Source organism: Podarcis gaigeae (assembly GCF_964106915.1).
Source record: "Podarcis gaigeae genome assembly, chromosome: 9".
Taxonomy (NCBI): Eukaryota; Metazoa; Chordata; class Lepidosauria; order Squamata; family Lacertidae; genus Podarcis; species Podarcis gaigeae.
In genome coordinates, this window is record NC_139685.1 from 57,769,185 (window position 1) to 57,792,046 (window position 22,862).

Below are 22,862 nucleotides of genomic sequence, written 5' to 3' on the forward strand. Positions count from 1 at the left end.
AAAGTAAAATCTCTCACTGCCTCCATTTCTTCCCCTTCTATTTGCCAGGAGGTGATGGGACCAGTGGCCATGATCTTCATTTTTTTTGATGTTGAGCTTCAAACCATATTTTTCGCTCTCCTCTTTCACCTCCAGGTGGATCACGTTTGGTCAAAACTCTCCACTATGACCTGTCCATCTTGGGTGCCCTGCTCGGCATAGTTCATAGCTTCTCTGAGTTATTCAAGGCCCTTCACCACGGCAAGACAGTGATCCATGAAGGGGTTACCATTTATATAGCACCGTATTATTATTATTATTATTATTATTATTATTATTATTATTATTATTACCACACATAGTGCTGGGCAGAGTATGCGAGGACAGGTTCCAGCCCTGTGGTGCTTCCGACTTAAAGCTGGACGCAGGGGAAGCATCAGAGGAAGAAGAGGGATGAGGAAGTAGGGGTAAAAAGGAAATCAATATGCCGTTGCTTCGGCTGCACATGCATAGGATGAGTTGCAGCAAGGTTTGTGGGTTATGTCCATTGGTCCATCTAGTCAAGCATCCTATTCTCACAGAGGCCAATTAGAGGCCTGTGGGAAACTGGCAAGGAGGACCTAAGCACAAGAGCTGAGTCCTATGTCTTCCAGAAAGTGGTATTCAGAAGCATTTCTGCTTTCAACCAAGGAGGCAGAACATAGCCATCATGGCTGGTAGCCATGGTGGGGGAGCTCATGGGGGTGGGTATTTACTCCAACAGCTTTACAGCAAAGGGGTATTTGAATGAAGAGCAAGAGGTGGCATGAAAGCTCCTATAAAATTGCAAAACGGCAGGTGTAGGCTTCTGTCATGATGCAGGATGCCTCAACTAGCTTACTCTGGTGGCTCCAGCAAATGATTAGACAGGCTGAAGGTATCTTAGACTACTATGCCCCTTCTCCTCACTACCAAGCCTTCCCCTACAATTCAATTTTATTTGCATTTTGACAATAAACTACCTAATCCATGCTCCTTGAACCGGTATGTGACTCAAAACACAATTACCCTTTGAGATTTGCAGTTCTCTGAATTTTGCAATACAGTTTTCCAGTCGAACAATGTGTATGAAAATGCATACATCTGTGAAAGCAACATAAAATGTATTATATATGGGGAAATGGCTAGCAAAAATGTATCTATTATGTATGTATATGAGCCAAAACTGTTTGCATGAATGTTTATATAAGTTGAAAATGTGTAGAGTAGGAGAAATTCACAGCAAAATGCCGATGAATTTTCATAAGGATTTTTTAAAAGTATTTATCGAACTGCTACAGAAATGTGGAGAACTGAATGTAAGATTGGAAAAAATGAAATCAAAACAGAAAGAAACCAAGACCATCCCTACGTCTGTATAATGCTTTGCATTCCCTAGAGCTTTGCATTTGGAGAGTTGTTTGCTGCTATATCTTTTATTTCAAATCCAAGAGACAATGTAGTTAGTGGTTTTGTGGTTTGAATTAGTAGCTCTGAGATTCTCTGGAGAGCTGAAGACCTTGGAAAGTTTGTGAAGCGTGTCGTCTGCAGGGGTGGGAGCGGGGGCCAAGAAATGGGAGTTGTGCCACAAGAACCGTTATCCGATATCCCTCCCAGGTTTTCCTGTGATAGATGAGGAGTTGTGAAGTCAGCAATTTCAAATTTCGACTTCCAGCTGCAAACAGAATAAAAGATCAATAGCACCTGAGATATTTTCTTAATGCAAATGCCACTTACAGTAAGAGAAAAGTAGAAGAGAGGAGCGGTGGTGGGGCGAGAACCACAATAGACATAACAGTATGGAGGAATCGGTTCTCAAATATTCCTCCTGCCCAAGATCCCCCCACTAAAGAATCAGCGGGTCTTTCGTGCACGTGCTATTTTGTTAGAGGGTTTCATTTCAATTTCAAATGACTGTGTTGCCTCCTCCTTTGTATTTACTAGTATTTTGGATATTGTTCAGAAATGGTGCCGCAATCAGCCATGTGCTAAACGGCTCGATGGGGATGTAATTAATTATTCTCGCTGCCTTTTGAATGAAAATGTTAAAAAGGAGGGAGCCAGGGCCTGCCTCCCCCCCTCCCCCCTGTAATCGTACACCACAGCCGGCTTTATTGGTTCTAAGGGAGGAGCACTAGGCACGTTTGCTTCCCTGCTGATACCACGTTAAGCATGCTCACTTCACAGGCGGTGTGGATGAAAGTGTAATTGCATGGAAGGTGAATTGATTGCAATTAACCTCAGGACTTGGCCTCAGGCTGGGGTGTCCCACCTTCTTCGCAGGAAAGGTGCCTTCAGGGGCATAATGCACAGCTGATGAATGCACATATCAGAGAACGAAGCACATACGTTTTGGGCAGAAGTACATAAATCACAGAGAAAAACATGCATTATATCGAAAACGCTCCAATTATAAATGAAGCACATAAATCATAAGATTATGCTGCTGAATCATATCAGGAAACATAAATTATATAGCGGGATCATAGGTTCGCCCAAAGGTTCACTGGGGAAAAAAAGAAACAAGCGCCCATAACTTAAGGGAATAGCTACATTTCCATGAAACTCAAATACATTGCAAGAGAACCTTCAGTGGAAAAGGAGAGGGGTTAGTGATTATAGCTGCATTCTCTCCAGCTCTGTTAAGGGCCAGATTGCTATATTGGGAGGGGTTGGAGCGGACAGGGCCAGTCCTCATAAAATGTGAGGGCTGTGCCACATGTGGCATGGGAGCAGCAAAAAAGAGGGCATGCCAATGAATTGCATGGCTGCTTTCCAAACACCAGAAGCTTTGGAGATCTGGGGATGGTTGCCCCATGTAGTGAGCCATGGAACTGCAGGTGGTAGATTCTTAGCGAAATACCCTCATGCCCTGGGCTGACTGTGCCCATAAAGGTAAAGGTAAAGGGACCCCTGACCATTAGGTCCAGTGGTGGCCGACTCTTGGGTTGCAGCGCTCATCTCGCTTTATTGGCCGAGGGAGCCGGCGTACAGCTTCTGAGTCATGTGGCCAGCATGACTAAGCCGCTTCTGGCGAACCAGAGCAGCGCATGGAAAAGCTGTTTACCTTCCCACCACAGCAGTACCTATTTATCTACTTGCACTTTGGCATGCTTTTGAACTGTTAGGTTGGCAGGAGCAGGGACCGAGCAACAGGAGCTCACCCCATTGCGGGGATTCGAACCGCCGACCTTCTGATCGGCAAGCTCTAGGCTCTGTGCTTTAACCCACAGCGCCACCCACATCGCTGACTGTGCCCATACAGGCTGTCTATTGGATATTGCTGGACAGGAAGGAGTGCAAGAGGTCTTCCTGTTCCATTAGAACCCCACTTGAGCAAAAAGGTCTTCCTGAGTTCCTGGCATTCTCCTGCATCTTTGGTTAGGCTTCTGTCCTGACTTTGCTTGTTGCTCCTGCCTCCTGGTTGTTCTGTAGTCACCCACTTGCTTTTTGCTCCTGCCTTTTGGCTTGCTTTTCAACCTTACCTTATTGTTGTTGTTGTTGTTGTTGTTGTCCCAAATCAGATGGAGCAAAGTGGCCTGCAAATGGTAGGGGGAGTCCGAATCCATCCTCTGTCCAGATCCAGTTCCCCATACCTTGTATATGATGGCACTGCATGGCAATAATCCTCACATGACTTCAAGACAAGAAACTTGAAATCTTGATGGGTTTCTCCTCAGTCATAAAAGGTTATTCATTACGCTGGTCCAATACTATCTTATATAATACAGGAGTCCAGCATAAGAAGCATAAAAAACAATTTATCTAGCTTCTAAAAGGAGTTCATCTTAGCCCTAAGGAATGAATAATCATATTTTACCAATGTACTTATTACATACATCGCTTAGAGGTTTATTATTATTATTATTATTAGGCTGTTTATAAATATTTCTAAATAATGGTAGGGGCAGAACTATGGGTAATGGGATCTCTTTTTAGCTGGCTTTCTTACATTTATTCTAGTTTTATTGTAGCATAGTTTGTATTGTCTTTGGTCTTTTGTTATTCATATGACATCCAGATAATGTAGATTTGGAACAGTGGTTTGCAGAGGGGCATAGTTCAGAATGCAGAAGCTGGGAAATACTGGATGGGGAACAGCCAGCAGAAGAAACACTGGAAGCGAAAGCAACAACAGATTCAGAGTCTCTGGATAGTATTCACCCCCTCTTCCCCAAAGTCCTGGAGAGCTCAGAAAGTGGCAGAACAGAAAACACAGCGGCTCCAAGCTCAGATTACAAGACGTAGAAATGACGTAGATTAGGAGGGGGGAGGGAGAGTGAACTTAATTGGGAACACTGCCATTTCTAGGTGATGTGTTCTTGGTTCTCTCACTGTGATTATTAAAGTTTCTAACTGGTAAGAAGATTCCTTTTCCTTTGTTTTGCTTATCTACTGCCATGGGTGGAGGAAGCCAACTCCCTGAAGCCTGACATAGCTCCTTGTTTCCCACTTGAGCTCTGCGAAGCATCTTGGAAACTCACTGTCCTGGCAGGACACATACCTGCATTTGCCAGATGCTGTAGCCAGGGGATCACATCTTAACTTTATAAGAAAGCAGTGCAGAGAGGCCCAGATTCACCTCATTCGTCCCACATTGGATCCTGTGCTAGATACTGCAGGCACTACAGCAACAACAAGAGATCAACTCGGGTTGCCACTTACCGTATTAAAGCGGTTGACTAACTTCCTTCCCCCCTAAAAAACAAACAAAAAACCTCCTAACTCTCCTATCGATGGAGTATATATACAGTATAAGCACAATTATTTTATGAGATGATATATAGGTTTCATTAGATGAGATACACATTTTGCCATAATGAATGTGCTTCGGCAAATGATCTATGCATTCTTTCTGGAATGCATGCGTTTCACTAGAAAAGGTATGTGTTCATCAACTATGAATAATGTTCCTATAACAGCATCACATTATAATAACACTTGACTGATATCAGCACTTCATTGGGTAGCCATTCCCTTGTGACCATGAAAGTTAGCTGCAGTCTGAAAGGAGACACAGATCTGAAAATGTCATGAGGGCCGTAGGTGGACACAAGAGTGGCAACCCAGAGAATCACTTGACAATGCAGGGGTGAGTTAGGAGACTCTTTCTTGTCTTTTTACCGGTAAAATCAGCTTTTTTTTACTTGGGTTTCAATGCAGTCCACTATGGAAGAATGTTCCTCTCTTTGAGAATTTTGGCCATAGTTAGATCATCTACAAAATGCAAGCACTTGGCCGAGCAAGAAGTATTGAAAATGATTTGCAAAGATGGGCAGAGTGTTTATTAGCATACTTACAATGACCTTAACATCATGTTCCTTGAAGGTAAGAGTCACTGTTTTCTTTTTCTAAGAGTCTATTTGCCTGCCATCTGTGTACATTTGCATATAAATATGTGTATATTGGCATACATGCACTTACATTTTAATTTTTTAAAATTATATTTATATCCCACTTTTCCTCCAAGGAGCTCAAGGTGGTGTGCACCATTCTCCTCCTCCTCCTCGTTTTATACTTGCAACAACCCTGTGCAACAGGTGGAAAATAGGTGGCTGCCCCAAGCAGAAGTGGAATTAGGGGCAGCCCCATCACAGGGCTCTGAGCTGAGGCAGCACCTTCCTAACTTCTTCCCAAAGCCTACTTGCCCAGCTTTGGGAAGGAGACAGGAGGGCTCTTGGACCCTGTCAGAGCCTTCGTGCCTTCTTCCAAAAGCCTGGCATTTCACTTGCCCAGCTTTAGAAAGGTGGTGTGAGGGCTGTCAATTTTTGGCCTCACACAGGAAGCCATATTACCAAGTTGCATCCCTGCCCCAAGGCTATCCTGAGAGCTTCATGGCTGAGCGGAGATTTGATTCCTGTATGTGTGGAATGACTCCATCTTTGGATTTTCTTTCTTCTCCTCTCCCTACATATGCCCTGCACTGCCTCAAATCTGTTTTGGAGGGTTGGGGAAACCCCTAGAACAGATTTAGGGGACCCATGGGAATGGGGAGGGAAGGGAAGTCCTGTTGCACAAGTGAAAGTTGTTCTGCTCATGCAATCATTTAGTTGAATATGACCCCCTCATCTCCCAGGTTTTAGTCCAGCACTTTGAAGCACTACACCACAATGGCTACAGTCCAACTGTAATGAACCACCAGCAGGTTCATCTCTTGAAAGGCTTTAAACAAACCTGTTGCTTTTCTAGTTGCCAGCCCCTGCTGCAGCCTCTTTGATGGAGAAATAATAATAGTAATTATTATTATTATTATTATTATTATTATTATTATTATTATCATTATTATTTATTTATACCCCACCCATCTGGCTGGGTTTCCCCAGCCACTCTGAGCGGCTTCCAACAGAATATTAAAATACAGTAATCCGTCAAACATTAAAAGCTTCCCTAAACAGGGCTGCCTTCAGATGTCTTCTAAAAGTCTGGTAGTTGTTGTTCTCTTTAACATCTGGTGGGAGGGTGTTCCACAGGGCGGGTGCTACTACTGAGAAGGCCCTCTGCCTGGTTGCTTGGTTGCAGCGAGGGAACCGCCAGAAGGCCCTCGGCACTGGACCTCAGTGTCTGGGCAGAACGATGGGGGTGGAGATGCTCCTTCAGGTATACTGGAACTAGGCAGTTTAGGGCTTTAAAGGTCAGCACCAACACTTTGAATTGTGCTTGAAAATCATACGTTCCACACTTTTCAAGTCAATACATGAACCAAAACACAACCATTCTTTGAAATTTCTCTACATTCTGTGATTCCTCCAAATTCTGGGATTCGGTTATTCAGCCACTGTGTACAAAAATGCATGTGCTAGGTGAAAGTGTGAACAGGAATGCAGACATTCATAAAATGTATAGAATCATAGGACTGTTTGTGCTTGGAAGGGACGCCACCATCAACTAGTCCAACCACCTCCTATGCAGGAATCACAGCCAAAGAATCCCTGACAGATGACCATCCAACCTCTATATAAAAACCTCCAATGAAGGAGAGTTCCCCTGCTGAACTGCTTGTATCACTAAGAAGTTCTTCCTAATGTATAGTTGAAACCCTCTTTCTTGTAACTTGAACTTGCTGGTCCAGGTTGTGCTCTCTGAAATGCAAAAGCTGGGTGAGAGAGAGAACCACTCCCACATATTATCTCCCTGAGGGGGAACCTTTGGCTCGTCAGATGCTGCTGAACTACAGCTCCCATAATTCTTGGCTATTAGCCATGCTTTCTAGGGCGGGTGAGGACTATAGTTCAGCAGCTTCTGGAGGACCATAGATTCCCCACTTCTGCCTTAGAGACTGTTAACCCCAGGCACTTTTCCTCTAGAGATGGGCACATTTTGAGTAGCAGAGTTTGGCTGAGGAGATAATGGAGTGTGTCACGTACAGTTATAGTCTCCAGCATTTGTAAGGTTGTGCTGCAACAATGCTAGAATATGGCTAATTGTATCTAATCCTGAATTTCACATCCCGCCTCTTCTATGGATTTTCAAGGTCTTCATTACACATGCATTTTCCTTACTGACCTATTTTCTGTGTTCTCTTCATCTACCTTTAGAGAGTTGCTTTTTAAAAAAAGTCCTTTTTATTCTTTTCTATTCATTAACGTGTTCAGAAACTACAGCAGAAGAACAAAAAAACAAAAAACACCCCATATTCAGAAAGAAAACAACCTTCAGATTGGCAAATAATTTACCGTTGGAAATGCATCAGTTTGTGATTTAAGGAAATTGCTGCTCTATTTTTGCTTAATGCTATTAACCGCCCCCTGTCTAAATATGCTTGAGTCTAAAAATGAACTGCAAACTCTAAATTAATCAAGAACTCATATTATCTGAGAATACTACTCCAAGTGCCAAGTCAATAGGAAAAACCACCCACATTGGACCCCACCCATATGGTCATCGCACTGCAAATTTTACACTAACACAGTCAAATGGGCTCTCACTGAAAAATCGGTTGTACTCAAAGCTAGAGTAGACCTAACTTAGTTAGGTCCATTAATTTCAATGGATATTTTCTGAGTAAAACTTACATACCACCCAATGTATCAAACTGTGCTTTAAAATAGGAACGTTGAGATCAAGTGAATTTCAAAATGTTTATCTGAATCTGCCTGATCCAAAACCTCCTTTCACAGTGCTGGAGCTGGTGAAAGAAAATACAATGAGGTGGGGGCGGGAATGCCAAGGTAAAAAACTACCTACCTTTTTCTGCCTTGACCACTGTGAGTCTGGCAGGGCTTGGGAAGTGATCGCTTTTTTGCCATGGATTCTCCCCTCCCCCGCTTGCTGTAGAAGTGCTCTGTCTAATGCATTTTGTGTGTGTGTGTGTGTGTGTGTGTGTGTGTGTATAACTTCAGGCTCAGGTGTGGATTGAATGGTTGATGGAATTCGCTCATATACTTCTTTTCCACAATGAGCTGGCCCAAAGGAGCTTACAGCAAACATTCAAAACATCAACATACAAATATACAAAACACAGAGCAATTCAAAAGTGGCAAAAATTACACAGGTCAACCAGCACAGAATAAATCCAATATTGAAAAAAAATACAGTGGTACCTCAGGTTACATACGCTTCAGGTTACAGACGCTTCAGGTTACAGACTCCACTAACCCAGAAATATTACCTCGGGTTAAGAACTTTGCTTCAGGATGAGAACAGAAATTGTGCTCTGGTGGCATGGTGGCAGCAGGAGGCCCCATTAGCTAAAGTGGTGCTTCAGGTTAAGAACAGTTTCAGGTCAAGAACGGACCTCTGGAACGAATTAGGTACTTAACCCAAGGTACCACTGTATATCAATCAGTCTAGGTTTAAGTACATAAATACAAAGGAATACAAGAGTGAAGTGACAGCAAAGTTTCTGCCACTGGTCTTCCTGCACTCCAAGCAGCCTGGTTTAGATACAGTACAGAGGAGATACGATCGTCTCACCAGGCTAGATGACATACAGCTGGCTCCCTTATCTTTACTCCAGTGGAGGCTGGCTACAGCAAAACACAAATGTTAGGGAGGGCAATGATGGTCAATCTCTTTCCCCAGCCTCCTATCAGTACCAACTGCTCGTCCAGGTCTCATGGTGTGGAGCAGAAGATGGAAACAGATAAGAAGAGGAAAGAGGAGTATGGAACTTGGATCAATGTTTCTAGCCTAGCTATTCTCATCTTTACTGCCCCATCTGTCCCTGCTGTGACTGACTACCGGTTGCCGAGCCTTTGCTCTGCCTCAGTAAAGATCTCTTCCTTACTTTTCTTTGTTGTCATGTTCCAAACAGGAGCCAGGGGAGAAGCATGGGGATCTGAGGAGGGTGGTTGCTGATAAGTTTCTAAGGGATATCCTTCCTTTTACCCAATTTCTTTAAAACTTGTTGTTGTTGTTTAGTCATTTAGCCGTGTCCGACTCTTCGTGACCCCATGGACCAGAGCACGCCAGGCACTTCTGTCTTCCACTGTCTCCCGCAGTTTGGTCAAACTCATGCTGGTAGCTTCAAGAACACTATCCAACCATCTCATCCTCTGTCGTCCCCTTCTCCTTGTGCCCTCCATCTTTCCCAACATCAGGGTCTTTTCCAGGGAGTCTTCTCTTCTCATGAGGTGGCCAAAGTATTGGATCCTCAGCTTCATGATCTGTCTTCCAGTGAGCACTCAGGGCTGATTTCCTTAAGAATTAAAAGCTAAAATGCTTAAATAACAAAGAATAGCTGTCAGGCAAGCCTCACATCTTCCTGTACTTACAGGAAAACCCAGGCGAGGGTGTCATGGGGTTTTCAGGAAAGGCAAACATCCAGGAAGGCTACAGGATGCAGTTCCCTGGAGACATGATTTGTAGAGTAATAGATGGACAGTCTCAAGCAACTCTCAGTCACCTAGAAAGTAACAATAAGTGCAATCAAATCTCTGTACCCCACCCATGAGAATTACACATTGAACCTTTCTCCCCCACTTTGATACATTTTGAAATGCCATTTCCTTTCTCGTTACTTGTTGGAGAATGGTTGGGAGAAATTGTCAGCAGAGCACCGGTGAGCACATGCAAGAGTGAAAAGGACTGGAAATAAACTCATGCACTCATCCATAGAGGAACATGATGCAGAGCAAACCCAGGGAGCTATAATAGAATGAAATTGGAAAATTTGCTCAGCTCTGCTTCAAATTCCTCTTTTGAAAAATGCTTGAAACAGTTTGTCACAATACATTTATCTTATTTCCTGGCAAGCTTTGCATTTAATCAACTGCAATTATAATAGCAACTGTATCCTTGGCATCTATTTGTGCCACTGAAAAGCCTTAACACGGAGATGGAAGGATTTGTTATCTAAGTTTCTCTTAGTCTATCATGACTCTAGTCTTAAATTCTTCACATTTCGAAGCCAGTACTAAAAATTTGTCAAAAATGTATAACTTGCTGCTGAAATGGAATACACAAGATGAAATGGTTAAATCAGCAATGATTAAATGGGCTCAGGACATTGGTCATAACATTATGTTTGCTGACTGGGAAAAGTTGTGGACCACCGGGATGAAATTCACGGCATGTAATGCCTTAAGAGAAAAGGTGGTACATGACCCCAGTCAAGCTTGCAAAAATCTATCATTTTCCCGACAATAAATGTTGGAAATGTAAAGAAATTGAAGGAACATTCTTTCACCTTTGGTGGACGTGCCCAAGGATTAAGGTTTTCTGGGAAATGATCTATAATGAACTGAAAAAGGTACTTAAGTACACTTTCCCTAAGAAACCAGAGGCCTTTCTCCTGGGCATAGTTGGCCAATTGGTGTTAAAGAAGGATAGAACTTTCTTTATGTACGCTACAACGGTGGCAAGAATACTCATCACAAAGTACTGGAAGACGCAGGATCTACCCACCATGGAAGAATGGCAGATGAAGGTGATTGACTACATGGGACTGGCAGAAATGACAAGCAGAATCCGAAACCAGGGAAGAGAAACAGCGGAAGAAGATTGGAAAAAATTTAAGGACTATTTAAAGAACTACTGTAAAATCAATGAGTGTTAAAATGATGTTGGATTAGAAAATAAGCAGTTGCTAGTGGTAAAGGATAAGTTGAAGAAAATAAGTAAGGTTAAACTTAAGGTGAAAATAAGGGAAGGATTTGCTGAATAATTGATTAAAAATTGGAATACAGAAAGGGGAAGTATGAGGAAGTCGGGGAAGTAAACTATAAGAAAATAAGATTTTGAAATTATACTTGTGTTGTTGTTTTTTGTAGTGTCTAATGTATTGTTTTGTTTTGTTTTTGTTGTCATAAAAATTATGGAAACTTTAATAAAAAAATTATTTTAAAAAATAAATTCTTCACATTTCTGCAGCAATTGACATATTTTCTTTTTAAAAATCCTCATGGAAATTCCACACTTTTGTGTGAATTTCTCCTAATAAACACATTTTGTGTATGTGGTTTTGGAACATATTTTTTGCATGCAATCTCTCTTAATATGCATTTTTGTATGTTCATTTCACCAATATCTTAATTTTGTGCACACTTTTTACCTAATGTCTGCATTATTGTAGACATTGGTTGGAGAACTGCACTGCAAAATTCAGATGTGCGAATTTTGAAGGATGGCTGTGTAAATTTGATAGATCCACACTTAAATGCAAATTGAACACAATTTATCATCCATACTTCAGAATAACTGCCACTTGCAGTAAAACTGTGCACACGGCCTCTCAAAGGTTCTCCATTTAATTTGTGAGTAGAGAAATTGGGTGGGGAGGAGTAGTTCACAAATTTTCTCCAGCGGGAGGAGAAATTCGACAACAGCTTCTTGGGGATGTGACTCTCCATTAGCAGATAAGTAGCAGAGTTTCCTTCTCCCCCGCCCCCCCCCAAAGCTTCCTCCCCTGGCAATGCAAGGAGTTACAACGCTGGCCACCATTTTGTATCCTCTGCTTTCTTCCTTGGATTTAGCATTGTTCTGGAACATTGTGTTTGTTGGAAGGGAAGAATGACAGCTGCCATTTTTAAAAATTATGGAGAATATTCAGAGAAATTTCTGCAAAGTGGCTTTCTTTTTCTATGTGTGTGTTTGTTTCTGTGTGTGAGAGAGAAAGTAATACTGTATTTTTCGCTCCATAAGATGCACCTGACCATAAGACTCACCTAGTCTTTAGAGGAGGAAAACAAGAAAAAAAATATTCTGTACAAAACAGTGGATGTATGATTTTTGTGGTTCACACTGTGGCCACAGACATGCTATGTGATCTGATGGTGAATTTGGGGTGACCCAATGCAAAAATCTTGAGGATCCACGTGCTTTTACCTCCCCCTCCCAGGCAGCTTCCTTTATCGCTATCATCCCTTATCTCCCTCCTGATTGCTTGCCGATCAGCTGCTCAGGGGCTTCGTTTCAACATCCCCTTCCTTCTTTCTAAAAAATAAGCATGATCTGCTTTTTGCCCCTGTGCAATTCATCTCCAGGGGCGCCCAGACATTTCCCCTTACTTTTAGGAGGAAAAAAGTGCGTCTTATGGAGCGAAAAATACGGTACTTCAGAAATCTCTCCCCCAATGTCTCCTGAGGAATATCAACTCAGCTCTGGGTTCCAAAACTGTGACTACATTATAAACTTGATTTGTATTTGTATTTTTTTTTTTAAAAAAAAAAGATATGAAGAAATGTGCGGAAGGGCAACTTTCCTGTTTTCAGTGCAGGGATTGTCCATATAGGTGGACAGGATACAAATCGGGGATAGATCTACCACAAAGACATTTCAAATGGATACAGTAATTTCTCTGTGACATTTGTCATCACCCTTGACCATGAGTAGCATCATACCTTTTCAGTCACTGAAGTACTCTACCAGCTATTGACATTTCTTGCCAGTAAAGCTGAACTTTAATGGCACAGAGGTGTAAAAACTTTTAAATAGATGAAACTTGCATTGTATACACAGAGGAGAAGTGTATTTGAGACAAACCTATAAACACAGATATCTCAGAAAGCACCCTTTCAAATTCCATTGGCATGTCCACCTCCTGACATTTCCACATTGGATATGTTTCTCAGTGTCATTTATCTAGGGATCCTGGGCTCTCTGAGTGATGCTGGACTATAACTCCCATCATCCCTGGTCAAGGATGATGAGAGTTCTAGTTTCAGCAACTACTGCAAGGCCAAAGGTTTCCTACCCTTGATTTTGATGGAAAGGAAAATATAAGGAAGCTGCTGAGGCTGTGAAGGAATCTGTAACCCCACAGATGTTGTTGGACTCCAGTTTCCACTGGATCCTGCCACCATGGCCTTGTTGAGTATGTTCTGTGTGCATGCGCCATGGAAGCTTCAGTCAAGCTATTAAGCTCACCACAAAGAAACAGCTATTTAGCAGAGTTTTCTTAGCAGAGACAAGCACACACTACTGTATACATATACTAATACAGTAGATGTTGCAAGTAGGCATCTCTCTCTGATCCCAGAGAGGGATCAGGAATTCCTGAGTTCATCTGCGTTGCAACCCCTCGTGAAGTGTTCAAGTTTCTTCCATGATTCCAACCCATCTTCACTGCTTAGATCTCCCACACTTTCCCAGAACTGACACTGTAACTTTCACTTCTTATCTACACAGGGGCTATGTGCAAATTCTGCCCAGCAACAAAGATAAAACAGCCATCAGATTCAAGATGGTTGTGTTGTGGGGAATGAGTCAGCATTGCTAATTCGTGTGGAATTAACCCATTAAATCATGGGTAGGCAAACTAAGGCCTGGGGCCCGGATCCAGCCCGTGGATGGTCTGGTAATCAGAGTATTTTTACATGAGTAGAATATACCCCTTTATTTGAAATGCATCCCTGGGTTATTTATGGGGCATAGGAATTCATTCATTCTCCCCCCCAAAAAATAGTCCAGCCCCCCACAAGGTCTGAGGGACAGTGGACCAGTCCCCTGCTGAAAAAGTTTGCTGACCCCTGCATTAAACACTTTCCTCAACAGGCCAACAATTACTGTAAAGCCACAGATTCCTCATCTCTGTTTTAAAGCACTAGATGATCCAGGGGCCAGGCAATATAAAGAACAGCTTCATCCTACATATGCCTACAAATATGCTTAAGTAACAGTCAAGGCCCTGCTCCATGTCCTCTGAATTCAGAGGTAAAGTAGGTGGTCAGAAGAGACAGGGCCTTTTCAGTGGTGGTCCGGCAACTTTGAATGTCCTTTCAAGGAAGGCCCTGCTGACCTGATTTCAACTTGCCTTTCAATGAGTGGTGAAGGGTTGTCTGCTCATGTGAGCCTCTGGGCTGAAGTGATGCTTGCTGCAGCTGGGTATGGCTGTAGGGTTGGTGTTCTGCAGGCTGTTTTACTGATGACATCGCTTTTCATAGTGGTTTGTTTATTTAAACAAATGAGTAAATCAGTTGTCCATATCTACACAGTGATTGGCAGAGTTTAGGTGAGACTTAGTGAGCTGTATGCACAAGCATACATCTTTCCATGCCAACTGATTTTCCCCTGCAATTGCCCCACACAAGCTGTTTTTTAAAATCATTTCCACCCAATTGGTCTCTGGAAACGAGAATGAGCTAGAAAGGTTAAGCATCTCACCCTCCCCTGGTTTGTTCTTCCCATTGCAAGTTATTCCCTACTCTCCCTTACACTCTGGATATCTTAGCAACTGCATGTTCTTTGGGGAAGATAATGGCTAGCTCTGCCCTAAGTGAATGGCTTAGTGTGCTTAGCAGCAGTGATGTTAGCCATTGGAAACATGCACACAGAAATGCATTCAAGTGAAGTTGCTTTTCCAAAATGGAAAAACACCTTGTAATGAAATACAAGATTGATGATCATAATTTTGTTGAGTTTTTGTAAGCAGGGTGGCCTGAATAAATTTATTTTATTTATATACATATTTATAAACTGCACTTTCACATGAAATGTCACAGTACAACAATAATACCAGCAAAAACATCAATAGCATATCAATAAAAAAACTGATGGGTTAAAAAAAAAAACCGTGTTCCAAAAGGCTTGCCTGAATAGTACAGTTTTTAAAAGGTGGCTTGCCAATCAGAAGGTCGGCAGTTCGAATCCCTGCGACGGGGTGATCTCCTGTTGCTCATTCCCAGCTCCTGCCCACCTTGCAGTTTGAAAGCACGTCAGAGTGCAAGTAGATAAATAGGCGTTTCCGTGCGCTGCTCTGGTTCGCCAGAAGCGGCATAGTCATGCTGGCCACATGACCCGGAAGCTGTCTGCAGACAAACGCCTATAGAGCGAGATGAGCACCGCAATCCCAGAGTCATCCGCGACTGGACCTAACGGTACCTTTACCTTTACTAAAAGAAAGCAGGGATGACTATATTCTTCTGTCTATTGGCAAGCAGTTCCACAGGGCAGGGTCTGCAATACTAAAGGCTTGGTGAAGGCTGATTGAATCTCGTTAGGAATAGGAAAGGTCAGTCAGAGGTTATGGCAGGCATTTAGATGGTCCAAGACTGCACTGTAAGAACCAAATGTTTCAAAGCCTTAATTCCAAAATTATCAGCCTTTCCCACAATATGGACCTATTAGATAACTGGAAGAGGGGGAGGGGGAATCTACCTCTGATTATCCCAAGAATGAAAGAGATGATGGCTACAGCATCACCGACTTGTTAAAACATTATGATATCACACTCCCAGACTGAGATCCTACAGCCTAAAGGTGAGAAGACATTTGCCAAATGTTGATGATCTAGCCTTGTAAATTTAGTTATTTGACAATAATGAAGTTAATCGAAACAATCTACCTATAGGAATGGACAAGGCTGTCAGGTTTTGTTCCTCTCAGTTTCTCATTTTCCAGACTCAAATTCAGTTCTCCACGTGTCTGCATCATCATTTTAGTATACGTTTCTCTAATAAATACATCTTAACACAATGTTGCTTAATACACACATTTTTATAAGCAATTAACCCTAACTTAATACCGTGTTGTATGTCATTCTCACTAGTATATGCATTTTTATGCAGCTTTCCCGCCAAACTACCTTTTCCCCTACACATTCCTTGGTGGTAAAATTGTACTGCAAAATTCAGGGAAGTGCAAATTTCAAAGGATTTCAAAGGTTAGCTGTATTTTTTGTTGGTGTGTTGTTTCAGGAAGTGCAGATTAGGCAGGTTTGCATTAAAATGTGCACCGAACCAAATTTCTTCTCCCGTTTCCCCCTGACACATGCAGTCAAACTGGGGTACAAAAGAACCTCAAATTAGCAGACCCAGCAACTGGGGAGTCCCCTGATTAATAAAAAGGGCACCATAGTCTTACCTTAGTAGCACACAGTGCAGTTACTGCATGGCCTTGCTAGGAGAGACGTCTCATGTAATTAATGTGACTCTCACCCATTTGCTTTCAACGTGCCTCCTAATTAAGCTATTCAGACTCTTAACTTTCACATCTGACCAAAGCTGCTCCAAAATGATAGTTAGTGCTGCCTCCCTCATCTATTTTTATACCTGCCAGCCACCTCTCTGTTCTCAGAGAAAAGAACACATCCCTTTTGCTTTGGATAATCTCTTCCCACCCCTCCTTTATTTGTTTCAGTGAAGACAACCATTTTTTGGTGTGTGTGTCACTCAATGTCTCCCTAGATTAAAAAATATTGACATGTGTAAGGGCTAGGGATGTGTGTGTGTGTGTGTGTGTGTGAATTCATTTCACTTTGCATTTAAAGGTGAATTGACACATTCTGAAACAACATACGGATCAAAACACAGACACCCTTTGAAAGTTGCACCTCTCTGAATTTTGCAATGCCGTTTTCCAGGCAAGTAAAATGTACAAATCACTATATACTAGTTAGGGTAAAGCATGAATAAAAATGCATATATTAGTGGAAAGAATATGCAAAGATATATCAGAGAAAACTGCTTTGCAAAAACGCATCTGTTAGGAAAAATTGCATACAAAAATGTGTGTATCTGGATAAATTCACCCAAAAACGCTGGTAAATTTTTATGAGGCTAAGACAGATGTGATGTTAGTTATGTGGGTAGTCCTGGTGTGTTTAATTTTATTTAAAAAATAATAATACAAGGATAGCTGGTGTTTGGGGGAGATGGCTTGATTGGGACTGTGCCATGGGGGGGGGGGAAATGAGAACTACAGTGGTACCTCGGGTTACAGACACTTCAGGTTACAGACACTTCAGGTTACAGACTCCGCTAACCCAGAAATATTACCTCGGGTTAAGAACTTTGCTTCAGGATGAGAATAGAAATTGCGCAGCGGCAGCAGGAGGCCCCATTAGCTAAAGTGGTGCTTCAGGTCAAGAACACTTTCAGGTTAAGAATGGACCTCCAGAACGAATTAAGTTCTTAACTCGAGGTACCACTGCATAACACTATACACTTGCTGAAATCCCTGGGTTCGAGCATCACATTGGGCAAAATATTTCTGCATTGCAGGGGGTTGGACTAGGTGACTCTCGTGGTCCCTTCCAAGTCTTCAATTCTATGATTCTATAGATGATTGCTGCTGCAGAATGGTTTCTATCTGGGAGCAAGCTCCACTGAATAGGGGGGTAAACATACACAAAGCAAATGTGCACATTTATTTTCTTTATTGAAATATTTGCAAATTACAGTTTCAAAGGAAATATAAGAAGGCAGTGTGCAGCAAAAGCAACAACAGCACAATAATAGCAGCATTGAGTGAGTGAGCCCTGCCACCCAGCCCTCAGCTGCATCTGCAGTGGCTGCTCTTCCTTCTGCTCTCTCTTCCTCTTCCTCAGGGCTACCACCATTTGATTCCCTGCTCCTACCTGTTGGGACCAGAAGGAGGGAATAGAGGGCAAAAGTGGCCACTTGGAATGGCATCAGGCACACTTACCCACCCCGTTCTCCCTGTCCACCTCAAAATCCAGCAATTATGGTATTCTCTCTTTGGCCCTCACATTTAAAGCACTACGGCACCACTTTGATGCCATACATTTAAAGCACTATGACATCACAGTCATGATTTCTCCCAAACGAATTGTGGAAGCTGTAATTTGTTTTGGGTCCTGGGAGTAGTTAGGAGGCCCCAACTGCCACCGCCTGCTGAGCTCTAATTCCCAGAGTGATTTCACAACCAATCCATCTTCCCAAGTGTGGCTGCAGAAATAGGAGCGTTGGACTGACTCAGGACCTGTGCCTGTCCTGAGTTCCTCTCTGCCTTGACCCATCCCCTCTTGGTACCAGCAGTGACACACAGCATTGGGAAGGCAGTTATGCAATACTACCTTGTTGTTGTTGTTTAGTCGTTTAGTTGTGTCCGATGCTTCATGACCCCATGGACCAGAGCATGCCAGGCACTTCTGTCTTCCACTGCCTCCCGCAGCTTGGTCAAACTCATGCTGATAGCTTCGGGAACACTGTCCAACCATCTCGTCCTCTTTTGTCCCCTTCTCCTTGTGCTCTCAATCTTTCCCAACATCAGGGTCTTTTCCAGGGAGTCTTCTCTTCTCATGAGGTGGCCAAAGTATTGGAGCCTCAGCTTCATGATCTGTCCTTCCAGTGAGCACTCAGGGCTGATTTCCTTAAGAATGGATAGGGTTGATATTCTTGCAGTCCATGGGACTCTCAAGAGTCTCCTCCAACACCATAATCAATTCTTCGGTGATCAGCCTTCTTTATGGATCCTTCATGGATCACTACCTTGCCATGGTGAAGGGGCTTGAATAACTCAGAGAAGCTATGAGCTATGCCGTGCAGGACCACCCGAGATGGACAAGTCATAGTGGAGAGTTTGACCAAATGTGATCCACCTGGAGCAGGAACTGGCAAGCCACTCCAGTATCCCTGCCAAGAAAACTTCATGGACAAAGACAACAGGGGAGCTGCTTCAGGTCTGCATAAATACCGAGCAAGGACAAGAAATGGTCTGATCTCCTATGAGGCAGCTCCCTATGCTTCTATGAAGCCTGGCAAAGGGAAGCTGTATTTCACTATGTGATGGTTCTGATTTGGGATGGGGGAGAAATTCTGTTTAGTCACATTTAAAGGTGGATTTACCTAAAATTGCATTTTCCAAAACAACCGAAATGCAGCTCAAAAATTCATACTTCTCTGAATTTTGCACTGCAGTTCTCCAGCCAAATAATCCACGTACAAAAATCCACATCCTAGGGTAAAGTGTGCATAAAAAGGCATATGATAGTGAAAATAACAAAATGCCCTATATTAGGAAACATTGCTTTAAAAATTTCTATTGGGCAAAATTGTAAACCAAAATGTGCATGTTTAGGAGAAATTTGCACTAAAATGCTGATAAGGTTTCATGAGGACTATTATTACATTGTGATGTAGAAATATGAACTGAATTTGAGAAAAATCAGAAACAGAGAGAAGCTGCAATGGACAGATTTGTCCGTCACTAGTCATGATTCACAAGATGAGTGGTGCTAAATGATATAGTGGGATGCAGGGACCTACCACAAAAGTGTCAATCCTGTCTGTGGTAATGCTCTTCTGGGAGTGTTCTACTTCTGACAGCTGATAAAAGGTCACATGACTGAATGCTCCGCCAAGTTTTTAAAACAAATTTCTCTATATATGGAGGAGCATCAGCCCAACATAGGGGTGCTAGAGCAGGGTTGAGTTGGAGTCAAACAATGTTTAGAGGGCCACAGGTTCCCTCTGCCTGTAAGACCATTAGCTCTGGGCTATGGGGCAAACACTGAGGACCCTCTAGTCTGGGAGGGGGGGCAGATCAGAGTGATAGTGGCTATGGTACAAGTGGTGCAAATCAAAGTGCTCCACCAACTGAGGCTTCCTGGCCTTCCCAACCATCTTCACTTCTGCTGTGCAGAATCTACCCACAAGGGAACCCAGAGGTGTTCTGGGGAAATAAAAAAGGCCTCTTTGGGCTCAGTACATTATAGCCTGGAGTGACCCTCTCCTGAAGCTGAGGCTCCAATACCTGGAAAAGACACTGATGTTGGGAAAGATGGAGGTCACAAGGAGAAGGTGATGACAGAGGACGAGATGGTTGGACAGTGTTCTCGAAGCTACCAGCATGAGTCTGACCAAACTGCGGGAGGCAGTGGAAGACAGGAGTGCCTGGCGTGCTCTGGTCCATGGAGTCACGCAGAGTTGGACAAGACTAAACGCCTAAACTACAACAACAATGAAGCAGCTCCCCAGAGTATCAGGCCCTTTCAGAGTCTTTCATACCACCTGATCTCTGGATTTGCCAGTAACTGGATCCGAGCCTTTGCATGTGCAAGTAATGGTCTCTGCCACAGCCCACTCCATCAGTGTGACAAGTGATCATTCATGGAACTGCGGAAAATCTCACCATGCAATTGCCATCCCAGGAGGAGTTTCACTATATATAGAAGATACAGGAAACTTCTCATGAGAATGCCAGTTCCCCTGACAAATGCAACAGGCACCCTGTGCCCTTGATGCCCCAAGAGAGAAGAGGACCACCCTGACACTGATACTGACACCAGGGTGCTTCTGACATTGTCACTGCGTGTTAACCAGGCACAGGTGCTTAGAGCACCAAAATGGGATTGGCTGGTGGATTTCAACAAGTCATGGTAATTACACAGCTGTTACCAAATTGTAGCTAAGTGGTTTCAAACTGCCACGGAGCCCCACCCACCTGCGTCGCCAGCCTAAATGAAAAGGATGCGTAGATTGTGATTAGGAGGTGGCGTCTGAATCCCCGAAGCTATGAAGGAGCACTTCCTAATTGTCAGCTGGACTGTGCTGTGCTTGTTGAAAATAATTAGTGCGTCAGCTTCGGCAGGCCAGGGCTTCTCTTTGCTTTTTCCTTTTTTTTAATAACCTTCTCAGTACAGATTTTTATCAGTAACTATCGGCTTCCTGCTTATTTCTGACACCATCATTCTGCCAAGGCTGGGAAGCGTGCAGCAAGCCGAGGATGGGGGGATGGAGAGAGAGAGAGAGAGAGAGAGGAGAACAAGAGGAAGAGGAAAGGAAGGTATTATCTATAATGCACACAAATAATGCAGCCCTAAAGGAGGCAAGCGGATGAACCGGACTCGACATGCGAGACAGACAGAAACAATTCGCCAAATAAATTCAAAGCCAAACTCCACTGGGGGGGAAAGGATGGTTGAATGAGCAGGGATGCGGGGATGGGGTACCCTTTCCCCCCTCCTTCCCCCCTCTTTGTTTTCATCTCCCCCCTTTTTTTGCAAGAGAGGGGGTGGCTAGTGGAAATCTTTCTTAATTACTGCTTATTTCAATGACAGAATTGTAATTTATCATTTAGTTGTAATTTGACATATGTTCACACCTTTGCCATTTCCAATTTCCTCCTTCATTCTAATTGTCTGCTTCACTCGCCTGTCATGCGCTCCTCTGGGGATTAATTCAAGCTGTCTGTCTGCGCCACGCTGCCAGCACACTTGGGGCTGCTGAGAGCGTGACAGCGCCAATGTGCCCACAGTTTATCTAAGGCATTACTCAGCCATCACGCTCCTGAAGCCTCTCCCTCACTGCACCTCCCACCACCGCACTGTTTATTGTTGATTCCATTATATATATATATCCGGTGACTTTTCAATGTTTTATTAGGCTCTAATTATGCTCGTAGCTGTCAGGGAGGGGTGGGGGGAAGACAGAGGAAATGTTGGTGTTAATTACTGGGAGGAGGCCACCAGAAGAAGCAATAAACAGACCAGTAGATGTCTCTCTCTGTCTCTCGAATCCTCACCAGATTTAAATAGATTCACTCCACTTTTCTCTGCAGCTACTTGGAACCCCCTTTTATGCCTACTTTTCTACCTCAAGGCCCTCTCCTAACCCCTTTTGCCCCAGGTACATGATTATGCTGTATTCAATTTCTTCCGCATGGAAGCAAGCTTTTATTATGGTCACATCTCTCTGTTACCTTCTGGCCAATTGATTTCCAAGGTCGTTCCTCAACCAGGAAGAATATGGCCTTTGGTTGACAAGAAGTGGGGTTATTGGGAAAGGCATCTCATTGGGAAAGATATTTGTGCAGTTACATGGGACGAAGGGATTATGGGCCTGAAGATTAACTTGCTGGGGACTCTGATGATGTGATCGTCGATGGGCTTGCTTTTTTGCTAAGCCTGTCCAGGCTCCGCAGTGTTTGCCCTTCTTTTCTTCACTTCTGTCACATCATCTAGCACAGGGTAGTGTGCATTTTTCCTTCCAGCCTTGTGGTATCACTCTATTAGCCACCATAAAAGCTTGCAGAACCCACTTTAGTTATCCATCTGTTTGTCTACACTCTAGATTATTCTGATCAATCAGAGCTGTTTGGAAATGAACGCTCAGGCGACTCTGGTGCAAATTGCTACTGATAACATGCATATGGGCATTGCTTATACAGCCCGAAGTTTCTCCATGTTTGCTGGCTCTAGAATAATTTTGATGTTACAAGAAAGAAATATGGTATACTATAGAAGTACCTTCCGAAAGCAAGACACCCACCTACATGGCAAAAATGAAAAGTAATAAAGATAATAGCTGCAGTAGATCTTTCTTTTGAAAAAAATAAGAAGACAGCTCTAAAAAGATACACAGTAACTGTGATAAGCATATTAATGCAGGCAGTGCCAGATTTAGGGTGGGACGAGCAGTTCCTCCCCAAAGGGCACTGAACTGAGGCAGCACAAAACAACAACAACAACAACAACAACAACAACAACAACAACAACAACAACAAAATTTTATTTATATCTTGCCCTCCCCAGCTGAAGCCGGGCTCAGAGGGGCTAAAAACAGTAAAAATAACAGTTTACATAAAATCATAATCATTTAATTGAAATACATTCTAAAATCAATTCATTCTAAAATCAATTCAGAGTCAAATTAATGGCAACCATTGGGCTAGAGTTCTATGAGGATCACAAAAGGAAGGGGTCAGACTGTGCCTCAGCCAAAGGCCTGGTGGAACAGCTGTTTCTT

At 43.1% G+C, this 22,862-nt stretch overlaps 1 long non-coding RNA gene across 1 annotated transcript in view; it reads right to left on the bottom strand.

The window, feature by feature from the left end:
- Positions 1-3,160: 3,160 nt before the first annotated feature.
- Positions 3,161-22,862, bottom strand: part of LOC310852910 — a 490,613-nt gene continuing 470,911 nt past the window's right edge. The window contains exon 3 of the long non-coding RNA XR_014568424.1: positions 3,161-3,248. This is a non-coding gene — a long non-coding RNA (uncharacterized lncRNA). The remainder of the gene's footprint in view (positions 3,249-22,862) is intronic.